The 12,454-nt window shown below is 33.9% G+C and overlaps 1 pseudogene; it reads left to right on the top strand.

The window, feature by feature from the left end:
* Positions 1 to 12,454, top strand: part of LOC129927480 (dynein axonemal heavy chain 6-like) — a 90,942-nt pseudogene that overhangs the window by 65,698 nt on the left and 12,790 nt on the right.

Raw genomic sequence — 12,454 nt, 5'->3', positions numbered from 1 at the left:
CAGACAGAAGATGCAGACATAAACCTTTAAATTCAAGAGTGTAAATTTGAGCCTCCAACTAGGAACAATTAAGTGAGTTGGCATCTTTCACACAAAAATTGTAGTGCTTGTGACAATAACAAAACAATAGTGCCTTGTGACAAACATAAAGTTTTTTATTTCACTTTCTCTAGTGGGTATTCCCATTTTACATAATGATTTATCAATCTATGTAAGCAATGGACATAAAGTTTATACAATAACTTTTGGAAATAAAGAAAATGAACAAGATAACAATTATTTTGGTGTATGGTTAGTTTAGTTCTTTCCTTGTAAATCCTAGGCACAATTTGAACCGGAGGGGGTATGGGGTGAATGTTATGAAAATGATTTAATGTATCAGTTGTCGTTGTTATGTTAACATGTGCTTGTAACTTTCCATAAGAATGTGTTCAGCAAATATTAGAGATGTGTGTTGTGTAGTCATTCAGTGTATTTCGACTCTATTGTATTATTATGTTCCTAACAGGAGGCAAGAGAAAAAAAGTGTTTTTCTTTACAATAACTGTTACAGAATTTTAAAAAGGCTCATTTTATTAACAAGGATGTATTTTATATTCAGCTTGACTTGGGCCTTTAGGTCTAGGTTTTACAATGTTATGAATGCAAGAAGCTTGTGAAAGTTTTTGCGTTTTAAAATTGTATAGATTATAACTGAGAAAGCATGATTTTTTTTATATCAAAAACTTTAGGTTCGAGCAAATCCTCCTCCGGAGCGCTTTCTCTACGCTGTCTTGGATCCCCCTGAATATAACGATGGTGATCTGCCTTTTCCAGATAGAGTTAATGGAAATTGGAATGATCGCCTGACAGCTTTTCAAAAATTAATGTTTGTTAAAGTTTTCCGTGAGGAAAGGGTGAGTTTTCAATTAAAAGTTTTGTTGTGTGCCCAAGAAAGAGCATCACACTCACGTCTTACAAACCAGTACATAGACCTACTATTCTAACTGTGAAACTGGCAAAGTGGATCAAAGGATCTTGCGCCATAGCCTTAAGTTTTCTTACCATGGTCATAGTTTAAATATTAGATCTATGTTCTGCGGCACAGGTTCTCTGTAAAATCACATCACATCTTAGATCCCTGGGTTAGGGCAGTCAAATGGATAATCTAGATCTATGGCCTGCTAACCAAACTTCTTCCCAGTTAAAGGCTCATTCTGGCTTTTTACAATATGATGAATTAAAAACAATGCTTACACTCACAATGTTCAAATGTTTAAAAGGAGTTGATATTCTCTGTAACATGAATTAACTTAATGTTGAGGTAGAAAGACTAATTGAATAAATCTAGATCTAGATTAATCTAAATTGATGCCAGGGTTATCCTTCAATGCTAATAGATATCTTGGGGCTATTGAGATTGTTGATCCATTGAAAATGATAGAAAAAAGTAGCAGTTAGGATCAAAATAATCTTCTAACTATAAAGCACTGTGTGTACATTTTTTTCAACAAAGATATTTTTCTTGGGTTTTATGTGAATAAAAATTAATTATATCCTTTTTGGATTTATTGTTAACTTTTATATTATGTCAATTCTGTTTTTATCCTAGACAACATTAGCAGTGACAGAGTTTGTTTCTGAATGTTTAGGGAAACAATTTGTTGAAAGTCCTCCTGTCACATTGCCAGAACTTTATGAAAGTATGTCTAAGACTACTCCACTGGTCTTCGTTCTTTCTCCAGGATCAGATCCAGTGACATCATTTCTACGTTTTGCTAAAGATATGGGAGTTCATGAAAAGTAAATACAGACATTTTTTCAATAAATATAATCATTAAATTATTTTTCTACCATAAATGTCTTCTTTAACTTAAGCTAAATTCTATGGGAATTTAAATATGATTGTTATGGAAAAGAGAAACATAAAGCTTACATGGAGAAACTGCTGCCATTTTTGTGACATCTTTTTTGTCTGGTGTCAGTCTGTTGCCCTTTCATATCAGTTAGTTACTTCTTGAAAATTAAGTTTTAACCAAAACAATTAGCTTCTTTTCAACATAGGGAACTAGATTTCTTTGTAACACTAGCTTTTAATACAAGTAGATCTACATCATCTCATTCACAAAGTCAAGGCTCTAACTCTAGTTAGACTGAGAGTTTCTTATTACAGTGTTCCCCCTGCTTCCTCATTTTCCAAGAGTTTCTGTAATCTCCTCAAATTTACCCATATGACTGAAACAGCTCAGCTTTGTCTTTTCACATTATAGACTTGAGAAGTTCCTCCTTTTTTTTGTCATCCAGAGTGTTGACTTGTAAGAGTAAAAACCCAGCATTTTTCTGTAGCATTTATTTGAATTTTTTCTGTCTGTGTTCAGTATCCAACTTTCACAACCATGTGGGGGTTCAGAGACCACTAGAGAAGAATGCAGTTTTAATTTTGTTGGAAGCTGTTACTTTTCCAGATTCTCTAGATTGCTTATGACAGCAACTGCCAAGCTTAAAAGGGTTTTTATTTCTTATTGATTTGAAGTCCATCTCTTCCAATGTTTGACCATTGGTATTTAAATGAGTCAACTTCTTCTAATGTTAGTTCGTTCGACTGTACCCCAACATCCTCAACATCTCATTATATCTCCAGCACAAACTAGTATTTTGAATTTATCAGCACTGATTTCCATGCAGACTGCTCTAGTATACAGTTTTGAAGTAATATCTTGTTTCTGGTCTGAAATTTCCCCAATGAGGTCTATATCCTCTTCAAACCCGAGATGGACAAAGGCTGCCCATATGGTCAAGTAGGAGTAAATCCTTGAGTTTCCATCATAATATGCTTCAGAAATATGTTAATAAGAGCTGGAGAGATAATGCATCCTTACCTCACTCCAATGGATGTCCTAAAACTTTCTCCAACTTTGTTGTTCAGAAGTATTGAGCTGTTTACCTTAGGGTATAGGGCTTCGATATTATTGATAATGTTTTTATCCAAGCTGAACTCCCCCATCACTTACCACATACCATGATGCCAAAACCAGTCAAACGTTTTTTTTTTAAATCTGTGAAGTCGTGTACCAGTTTATTTAGCTGTTAAAGACATTTTCTCCTTTAACAGTCTAATGTTAAATATATGTTCAAGAATGCTTCTACCTTTGCAAAGGACCTCCTCAACTTTTGAGTCTGTTGAAATTATTTTCAGCATTATTTTGCTTGGATAACTATTAGACTTTATCGTTATATAGTTTGTTTGTTTTTTTATTGTCTCAAGTTTTCTTTCTGGAGCAGTGAAATAAAAAAAAATTTGGTTCTATTCTTGTGGCAATATTTTTTTTAATCCCATATTTTCTGACAGATAGTCCTAAAAATTTTGTTATATTTGAGCCATTGTATTTTATAAGTTCTGATGGTATGTTATCCCTCTGATGATACGATAAAATACCATCAGAAGGATAGAAGTGTTACTTATTTGAAACCTATCAATTTTTTATTTGTTTTATCTTTATACAGTTTAATTATATATTTAATAAATTCTTCTTTGTATAACTTTTAATTTGGAGCAAACTGGCTGAGGGAAATTTCTGTGGCATTTTACGTCAGGAGAGACGATCTTTTCCCTTTGCAACATCTTGTGTGACTAAAGAGGCCAATCCTTGATACACAGCTGTGATTGCAGGTTGGGCATATGTGATCACCAGGTGCCATTGCATTATCACCCTTCTTTCTGCTTCTGTAGTGTATGGCATCTGCAATCCGAGACCCTTCCTTTATGCTCTCTCTTCTTGTAGATCTATCCAGTGCTACTTTTTCCCAGCTGCTTGTGTCGATTTTGAAGAGCTTCATGTCACGTTTGCATACATCCATATAACGTAAAACTGGCTGACCAGCGGCTCTCCTGCCTTCTATTAGATCACCATATAGAATATCTTGTGGAAGTCGATCTACTGGCATTCTACGAACGTGGCCAAGCCAGCCAAGGCATCTGCTGCTGATAACAGAGTGCATGTCCTGGCATCCTGCTCTTTGTAGCACTTCCTTATTGGTTATCTTATCTTGCCACCTTATTTTAAAGATCCACCTTAGGCATCGGAGGTGGAAGACATTCAGCTTTTTTTCTGCCATGAGTAAGTTGACCAAGTTTCACTTCCGTATAGCAAGGTGCTCAACACACAGGTCCGGTAGACTAGGGCTTTAGTATTGTTAGTCAGCAATATGTTGTCCCACACTCTTTTCTGCAACTGTGACATGGTGGCCATTGCTTTGGCTATCCTGTTGTTAATGTCTTTATCCAGTAGAGTATTGTTGGATATGATGGAGCAGAGATAGCAAAAGTGATCCACAATTTCTAGTGGTTGGCCATTAATGTTTACTTGAGGTGCAGTATTTGTGTTCTGGACTAGTATCTTAGTCTTGCTTTGACTAATGTTTAAGCCTAACTTCTGGCTAGCAGCAGATAGTTTGTCAACTAGGAATTGAAGCTGAATATCAGAATCAGCAACAATAGCTGCATCATCAACATACAGGAGTTCCCTGATAAGTAGCTTCCTAACCCTGGTTTTTGCCCGCAGCCTTGATACATTAAATAGTTTTCCAGAGGATCTTGTATGGAGAAACACACCTTCCTTGATGTCGTTGTACGCATGATGCAGTAGACAGGAGAAGAATATGCCAAACAGAGTAGGTGCGAGCACACATCCCTGCTTGACACCACTGCTAACCTCAAAAGGTGCTGATTGGGCTCCATTAAATTTGACAGTACATTTCATTTCCTCATGAAAGCACTCAATGAACTTCAGTAGTTTGGGAGGGCAACCTATTTTCCTTAGGAGTTTGAAAAAACCACTTCTGCTGACCATATCAAAGGCTTTAGTAAGATCAACGAAAATGATGTAAACGGATCTGTCTCTCTCTCTGAATTTCTCCTGAGGGAAATTTAATTATTATGTTATTATTAGAGCTAACGAAAGACATGACATTTGCTAAATTTTATTTATGTATGATTAGTTATTGCTTAATTACATTGTGGTTGTTTTTATTAAATCCTCATCACATTTAGAAAGTAATTTGTAGGTTTGATTCCTTATTTTAACTATTCACTTATAGTGTGAAATCAATTTCACTTGGCCAAGGTCAAGGTCCAGTGGCAGATAAAATGATCAAGAATGCAACCAAATTTGGTGAATGGGTTTTTGTACAGGTAAGGAACAGAAGCTAGCATTTTTTTTTTCTTAGACCTTTCCAATTGTCATTTTCAAAAAGTATATAGGTAACTGTTATATTATAATCTCTCCTAGCCATTGACTAAACAGATATCAATGTTTTTTTTTGTATAAACATAGATTTTTTTTTCCCAGATTTATACAAATATTAATTAAAAATTTGATTGTATTATTTTTAAAAGACATTTTTTGCGTTAAAAAGTTATTTAAACCAAAACATTTAGTTTAAATTTATCTTATTAAATTCTTTTTTAGAATTGCCATTTAGCCGCTTCATGGATGAATGCCATGGAAGACATTATTAAAAATATCCAGGAGACCAGTTCACTTTTACACAGCAACTTTAGACTCTGTCTTCAATGCCTGCCAAACATTTCCCGGTCAGTGTTCTTCAGAATAGTGTCAAAGTCACTAATGAGCCACCTAAGGGCATTAGAGCCAATCTAAGAAGGGCATTCATAGATATGTCAACTTCATTTTTTGAAGACCACCGTAAGACTTTTTGTTTTTGTTAGAAAATTTGTTAATAATTAACAATAAATTCCAACACTCTCGCACACTATGACAGTATTGAGAGATGATAATGTAGTTCTCTGTGTTAATAGTAATAATGTTATTTACACTATGTATTGTGTAGGATTATTATAGTGTGTAGGTTGATTCATTTTTTAATTTAAAAATGACAAAAAAGATATTTTAAAGATTAATAATAATAATGACTGACTTAACTTGTGTTATTGTTTCTATATAAATTAAACATTTTTTATAACAGCTCTGGGAATGGACTGGAGGAAGATCATTTTTGGCATTTGTTTTTTTCATGCTGTTATTCTTGAGAGGAAAAAATTTGGACCATTAGGCTGGAATATAACAGTAAGAGTCATGTTAAGACTGTAGAACTGGAATATTACAGTTAGAGTGTAGAACCATAATATTACAGTAAGAGTGTAGAACCATAATATTAAAGTAAGAGTCATGTTAAGACTGTAGAACTGGAATATTACAGTTAAGAGTGTAGAACCATAATATTACATGTTAAGACTAGAACTGGAATATTATCTATTAGTGTAAGGACCCATTCAATTTTTTTTTTTTTTAGATATTATTAAAGCTATAACATAACAGACATAAACTCAAGTGTTAAAATGACCCATTAATCTAAAAAAAAAAGTTTTGAACAGATAGGTCTTAATGTTCTTCTTGAATGTAGTAGTGAAGCAAGCTGTGTTTGTCTGAGATCAATGGGGAGTGAGTTCGAAACCTTTAGACAAGCACTGAAAAGGGCCACAAACTGTAACTTTTGAGTGAGAAACATGTCACATTGAGTCCATGGACTGCAGGGCTCTCCAAGGGACATATGGAGTGATCAGTTCACTAAAGTAAAAGGACGTTCTTAGTTTTGTAGTTGATTCTTGTATTCAATGGAGTGTACACAAGAGAGCAGTAGCAGAATCACTTCTTGTTTTTCATAGGACCATTCGTGCAGCATTGTCCTGAATTTGCTCTAGCTCAGCGGTTCTCAACCTTTTAAGGTCGGCGACCCCTTTTAGAATCCCCCACTCTGACGCGACCCCCCCTAACACACACACACAGCAATAGAAGAATAGAAGAAAAACAATCTATATTTTCGATGGTCTTAGGCGACCCCTGGCAAATTGTCAATCGACCCCCAAGGTGGTCGCGACCCACAGGTTGAGAACCCCTGCTCTAGCTGAATGATGATGTTGTCCTGTATACCTACCTGCTAGCACAGGATTGCAGTAGTCAAGGCAGGAGAGTATGAATATCACAGCTAACTTTTTTTGTTGACTCTGTTGTCAAATATGGTCAGATCTGGTCTAATCTGCCCAGCTGCAGATAGAGATCTTTGCAGAGCTGACTTGTGTGTGGGTCAGAAGAGAAGAGTTGAGGCAAAGAAAACTCATATTAGCTTAATTTAAAGAACTAAGCACCAGTGCTCAAAATACTTTTTCAGGCAACACTTAATCAGGGTAGGGTACCTAAGATTGCAAACTAAGTGGGTAAAAGAAACCTGGCAGTTCATGATGAATAGGGAATCTATACTCTCTACATTTGTCATGTAGTTTTCTTAATTGCTTTTGTCCTATCTTTATTCATAGTAATATATATATATATATATATTTATATATATATATATATAATCCTTCAGTCACGAAAATGAATGCTGTAGTTGATGACTTATTTGACTTAATCCTGTGCACTCCCAGGGGAGCATAGGGCCACAACCACAAATCTCCACCGAACTCGGTTCTGAGCAGCTTTCTTCATTTGCTCCCATGTCATTCCAGTAGTAGTATAGTGCTTATTGCCATTACCACCTCCAGCAAAGAAAACCTTACAATCTGAACAATGAAGAGGAATAGAAAAGCAATCTCAGCAACATGTGTCATGAAGCTATCTAAAAAATCAAAAGTTATCTATGTTAAAAAATAGCTGGAAAAAAAAAACAGTGAGGCCCTAAAGAAAAAGCTTAAGAATTGTGTTGTTGCTTTTTCAGTGTTTCTATTGTTATTATTAGAACTTAATGTTTGTTTTTATTCCAAAAGAATCAAGTTGCTTATTAAGGCTTGTCCCATTAAATTAATTATGACATGAAGCTGATATAAAATAATAAATTGACGAGAGTTGGCCTTAATGAATGCTAATTAGGCATGGGGCATCTGACTGTGTTAAGATATTAAATGTCATTTAGTGCTAGATATTTGAAACTAAAAACTTTTCTCTAGGTTACTAGGAAAAAATTTTATTAAACATTTATAATTGTCTAACAACCTTTTTTTTTTCGAGAAAATTCATCTACCTGGTATATTGAAAATAAATGTTTTGACCTTTCCTTATAACAATTTTGAAAGACTATACCAGTATAGAGTCAGAAGTAATTGAAAATCTTATTTGGATAAAAGATTCCTGGCAGACATTAATCAACTGGCAAAGGAAGTTATGTATTAGAAAAATGTATTCCCTGTGCTGTGTAGAAAAAAAAAGAGAAAGAGATAATCAATGTTTGAAAGTAATTAGAGGCTGTATTATGGGAGTAGCTACTGTGATATATGGTACATACATATTAAACATAAATGAACAGCAGCCACCAGGGACCAAGTTTTTAAATGAGAGAAAGTAGTGTATTAAATGCGACGAAAATAAGGGACACAGACTCTCATTGAAGAATGTTTTTTTGGACATTCCGATGGTCTAAAGGTTAAGTTCGCTTAGTGCGTTATCACTAGGCAGTGTTGTCGATTCCAGGGTCACTGGTTCGAGCCTTGGTCGGCGCAGTCCCTTATATTCATTGCATTTAATACACTACTTTCTCCCATTTAAAAACTTGGTCCCTGGTGCTGCTTTTCATTTATGTTTAATCTGTATGTATCATCATTTGTTTCAGCACCTAGCTTCACTTCTATATTGTGATATATGGTAGACTAGATTTGTTCAATTTAAAATAGAAAATGCAATTAGGGAAGAAAAAATGTGTTTTTTGTTCAGTACAGACCATCCTGGCAATGCAAGCTCTAAAATGAATTGGTGGCTCATGAATATAAAAAAAAAAAAAAAACAATGCTCAACACACACAAAAATATAACAAACACACATATAAAGTTTAAATATTTCTTTCATTTTTTTTAAAAAAGAAAATGTTCAGCATCAAAACATGCAGCAATATGGACCTGTTAATTAAACATTTAATAAATCATAATGAACCTAACACAGTTAACAATAATGATATTGTTGTGTCTCTCTCCTTTGTTTCTTGATAGAAATCAAAACAGCTACCACCAATTGGGAGAATGTGGCAACTCAGATTCCAAATAGGGTGATACTTTATTGAGTCTAATGCATTACATGCCAAATAGTGTACTTTTGGCAACACAAAATTTCTAATTGAATAACTGTTGTACTGTACTGATCTTGTACTGGACTCCACTGTGCTAGACTGTCTTGACTCTGCAACTCTCTCTCTCTCTCTCTATATATATATATATATATATATATATAGGGTTTATGAATGTCACTAGTCCTCTCTGGATGATCATTTCTTCACTTTCCTAAAGTAATTCATTTCAAAATATTATCTTTTATAGAAAAAAAATAATTTTTGTATACAGTTTTTCTTATAAATAAGTCGTATTTTTATTTTTATTTTAGTACGCTTTTAGTGATAGTGACAGAGAGTGTGCATTGCTCAACATGGAAATGTTTTGTAAAGATGGTTACATCCCTTGGGAGACACTGATCTATATAACAGGAGAGGTAGAGTATTGTGTGCATTGTCATTTGCGCAGCATGAGATATAAATATTTTAGTTTCTTTCTAAAACACTAAGCCAAAAATATTTATCTCTTGACTTTTCATGACTTTGTTATAAACGTGTAATTAAAAAGAAAAATTTTAAAGGAAATCATTGTAATAGTTTGAGACAACTTAATTAATAATTTGGTTATTGAAATTGACCAGACTTGGATGCCCACCTAGTTTCTTATCCATTTTAAGCAGCTTCATGTGGAGTGAAAATGACAAAACAGTGCACATTATATCAAAAATGGTTATAGACTTTCTATATGGATTTTGCTCAGCAGCTAGACATGCAATATCAGGCTTTGAGACCAAGCTGGATTTAAGGAGTAACAGAAGTGGGCACATCTTTCTAATGATGTCTTAACTAAATTGAGTCAAGAGAGAAAAGTATCACTTTGTCATTAGACCACAGATGGCTCACATTTTATTATTATCGCATTTCTTAAAATGCAATTGCGCATTTTAACATTTTAAAATAAAATACCACCACAATTTTCAAACTACATACATCCATAAAAAACTACATACATTAATCTATATTCGTTAATTTCCAAATTTTAGGTTAACATTTATGAATGATTATTTTTTTGTACAATTAGTTGAATGATTAAAAACTTCTTTTATCACCACAGATTACCTATGGTGGTCGAGTCACAGATGCCCAAGATCAAAGATGTCTAAGGACAATTTTAAAGTTTTTTTTCAGACCTGAAACCTTAAAACCAAAATATAAATACTCGGAATCAGGTAATTGTAATGTATGTTCAATATAAAGTACATTATAAAGGAAGTCCTATTCATTTATTTGCGGCAGATGTTGATGTTTATTAACAAGTTTCAAGCTAAAACTTCTTTATGGTGACAGCTTGCCGCCCAATGCGCCGAACGGCGCGGGAGGACCTAAGTCTAAGTTTAAGTCTAAGCTATAACTAAACTAAATTGATGATCTGTTTCCTTTTTTCATCATCTGTGACTTTCTGTGATCCAACCTCAAAAGTAGCATTTTAGTCTTTGTGCAAGTATTACTTCAGTCAGTACACACACACATACACACATTGTCCTTAACACAGATCAACATATTTTAATGTAAAATACAAATATTCAAAATTGCTTTCTCTCATCTGTAAGTTTGTATAATGTTCTACTAATAATTTGTAAAAGGATTTAACTAGGTTAAGGTGCTGGCATAGTTAATGGTTTATGGCACATCAACATTATTTAGATCTCTATTGATTGTAGAGAAGCCGCAGGGTTTAGAAGCGTTGACAACTGATCAAAAAGTCTGTATTGCTATTAAGATGCATGTCATAGAGAGGAATGTAACATGCACTTTAAAATAGTTGCATGGAGTGATCAAAGCAAAATTCCTTTTCAAAAATATGCAAACAAAAAACATACATAAATTATAACCAGTTACAGAATTGAAGTATGAGCCTAATCAAAATTGATATAACAAATTAGATTAAATCCATTCTAATCTGACTTCAGAATCCTATGCAACTTGAGCAAAGATTTAACATAGTGAAAGTAGATTTGATTAAGACTGTTTTAGTCTGTCAGGGTGAGGAACTTTTTAGCTCGTGATACATTGTTTATTTTACTATTCCTCTTATCATCTGGCAAAAGGGTTAAAAAAAAAAAAAAAACTTGGATGGACACAGATCTCAAAAATAGCTCTAACAAATTTAACAGTTTAAGTATAACTTTGGGAAAAGAATAACTAGCTGATTGGCCGCACTTGAAACTTGTTTGACCATTATAATTTTTCAAAATATAAATTTCTTACAATTACATTGTGTCTGGAGGTCAAAGAGTTCAATAAATACATTCAAACTTTTTCAAGAACATTTGACATCTTTGAAACTTTGATTACTTGTATTAATATCTAGATCCAGTATTCTAGTCTAGGCTACCCTTTTTTTAAATATTGCCATGTCTGCATCTGTATCGCCGAGCTAGAATTTTATATATTCTGACTAGATTTATACATGCCCTTAACCTTGATTTATTTCAGGTATGGGGGAGAGGGAATTGTTCTTTTGTTTAAAATGTAGTATTCATTAGTAATTAATAGCAAAGTAATTGCTTACCAAAAGTCATCAGCCTCATAAGAAATAATGTCTTTGAGAAAAAAAAGTTATGTTGTTTTGTAAAATGTTTTACATGTTTCGGATGTTCCTTCAGAGTTGAAGATAGTTTATTTCCTAGTCCAAACCTCCCGCAGGACGACGGGGGATGGGAGCGGGCAGGATTTGAACCCTCGACCATCGATAAATCCGAACGACAGTCCAGCGCGCAAACCTCACAACCATTATTAAATACAATGGGCCATGGAAGGTAATTGTTTAAATTTAATCTATTTTTGAAGGTATTTACTATCTACCTATTGTCAAGACATTGGCTACTGTCAAGGCTTACATTGAATCTCTACCACTTATAGATGAGCCAGAAATGTTTGGGCTCCATGAGAATGCAAACATAGCCTTTCAGTTGAATGAAACCAATGCTTTACTTGGTAAGTCTGTGTTTGTTTTGGTAACAGTCGCAATTGACTGCTATATACACTGACACTGGTTTTGTTTTGAAATACTTTAGTTAAGAATATAAATCATTGTCATATAATAAATTGTCATATAATCTTTTTTACACTGCTTTATTATGGCTTACAACATTGTAGCCATCAGTGAGTCTTATGCTCTATGGACAGACTCCTTTGCCACTTTTCTCTCTAAAAAGATTCAGATTGTGGGTCGTTTAGAACTTTCTTTTTGTTGATCTCAGGAGAACCACATTTGATTATGTTCAAGAAGAACATTCAAACCAGTTAGAAACTCTTACTTTATATATCTGTTTTGTTCACCTATTACCTTGAGCCTACTGTTTTGTTAGCAGCACTAATAAATCAATTGATTCTTCTTATTCAAATAAATCAACAAAAAAAAGGG

This window comes from Biomphalaria glabrata, chromosome 1, assembly GCF_947242115.1.
Source record: "Biomphalaria glabrata chromosome 1, xgBioGlab47.1, whole genome shotgun sequence".
NCBI lineage: Eukaryota > Metazoa > Mollusca > Gastropoda > Planorbidae > Biomphalaria > Biomphalaria glabrata.
The sequence above is the reverse complement of the archived record's forward strand: the minus strand, read 5'-3'. Positions and strand labels throughout refer to the sequence as shown.